A 2,385-nucleotide genomic window follows, 5' to 3' on the forward strand; every position below is an offset into this window, starting at 1 on the left:
CTCGGTCTGCCCAAGACACATATTATAATTGATGTGGCTAGTACGTCATGATCCAAGTCGGGTCATACCCAATAACAAGCTATAAAAACACCAATTATATTTATATATGATATGATCATAAGTAAATAAATATTGACACTTATGTTATTTGGAAAGGGTTTCTAAATATATATTGTAGTTGTGAAATGAATAAATCATATGGATGATTTATGTTTTGAGAGAGTGCATTCCATAATGTTATTTAAGATGATTAAATAACAATATATGAATAAAGTTACCTAGCATGTTACCTATATTGTGTTATACTTATAACAAAATGTAATAAGTTTTATAACACAACACGTTAATGGAAAGTTATAAAAAATAAAATGATAATAACAACAAAGAAGGAAGCCCCCCCTTCTCTTTCTTTCTCTCTTATTATTTTATTATTATATTTTCCTTAGTGGGTGCATGCAATGGAGGTGATTGGGGGACTTGGGTGGTGATTTTGAATGACCATCTTTCCTTACTACTCTCTTTCATTTTGTACAACATAACACAAGTAAGCCCCCCCCCTCTCTTTCTTTCTCTCTTATTATTTTATTATTATATTTTCCTTAGTGGAACTTCTCTTTTGGAGTCTTGCCTACTATTTCACCATCTCCTTCATCCTATTTTGGGTTTACTTGAAAGGTAGTTTAACATGCATGAACTTATTGTGACATGCATGTGCTTGTAAGTATGTTTTTCGTATTTGGATCCGGTTTTGGGTTTTGCATGTGTAAAATTGGTTTTATACACTATAAACTAACAAGATTTAAAACTTTAATCCGCTGCGTTTTTTCATAAAATTGGGGTTTTATGACTTTGATAATCTTGTTAAAACCCAACACCGCGATGGTCGCGCACATAGCAGGATCTAAAGCGGGGTTATCCCCCTTCTTCTGAATCGGGGTCTCTTCCTGTTGCGGAGTCGGGTTCTCTCTCTGGGTCTCGACACGTGGCCTATAACCACGACCACGGGGGCGACCTCTCTTTGCATAAAGGGTATTGGTCATTTCCTATTCCTACAAAGACAGAACCATAACACAGTCAGTCACAAATAGCATTTAGAACATGGTAGGTAACGGTAAACTGCTAATAACGTTGATCAAGTGTTATTAATTGTTTAATTTACCCGCTCATCCTAAGCACCCCTGCCCCTAACCATATTAGCATCCCGTCTAACACTTAAGCAATTATTCACGAAGTGAAACCGTAAAACTTGTAAGAATGACTAAATAATTAAAATTTACTCTTGGCGTGCAGCTACTTGCGGTTGACATTTCTAGTTCCTCCTTTTTACAGTTCTAGTCCAAGCATTCGGGAATGCTCGGATCCCTCGAACCATGGCTCTGATACCAACTTGTAAGACATCGAATCCCGAGAATCCTATAGTTGGTCATCATATCCAAAAATTCTCACAAATTTAAAACCAAACAAGTTCATCTTATTAAAATCAATTCAGAGTAATAAACAGCAGAATAGTAGATATCAAAATCCCTAAAAACCGGGAAGAGTGTCCAAAACCAAAATTTAAATGTTTAAAGTAATAAATGAAAAGAAAACAGTTTGCGTGATTAATCTCCGACTAGATATGCCTTCAACCGTCCGGGTAGTCTCGAGCACGTCCAAGAGGTAGTTCCTTACTTCTCAACCTAAAAATCAATCTAACATACCTACAAAGTCAGCTAGAGCTAAGTGAGTTCAAGTTTTATATAATCAATGTTTATGATTCAGTTTAGATTTAAAAAGTATACAAACTTGAAAATCATAATTAAATTAACAAAATGTCTTTCCTTAAAAATATTTATGCTACCATGGGACTCGCACCACGAGTCATAACTCGAGTAATATATTGGACCCGGTAGCAGAAAACAGTATGTAATACGGGCCTCTCACCATGAGTCGTAACTTGAGTAATATATTGGACCCTAATACAGAAAATCCTCAAAATACGGGCCTCTCACCATGAGTGATAACTCGAGTAATATTTGGGCCCGATTGCAGGTTTAACAAGAGATGGGCCTCTCACCACAAATCACAAGCACGAAGTCAAGAATCCGAGTAATATATTGGACCCGCTTAAATGATGATTACGCCCCACGGGCCTCTCACCACGGGATTTAAAAACCCGAGTAATATATTGGACCCGGCCATAATCACCATGCACACACGTATCAAAGGCACGCTTACACGTAAGTTCATCAGGAAAACACACACACACACACACACACACATATATACATGGTTGCAAAAGTCGCTAGGCGGACCCTAGGCGGCCGACTGGGGAGTTGTGTGTACTCGGTGTACTCGGACATGGTAAACATAATGAAAATTAATTTTTTTATATTATATCTATGT

The sequence above is a fragment of the Bidens hawaiensis genome, unplaced genomic scaffold (assembly GCF_021521415.1).
Source record: "Bidens hawaiensis isolate Kalapana, Puna unplaced genomic scaffold, B.hawaiensis_p1.1 tig00032034_1, whole genome shotgun sequence".
In the NCBI taxonomy this organism is placed as follows: Eukaryota; Viridiplantae; Streptophyta; class Magnoliopsida; order Asterales; family Asteraceae; genus Bidens; species Bidens hawaiensis.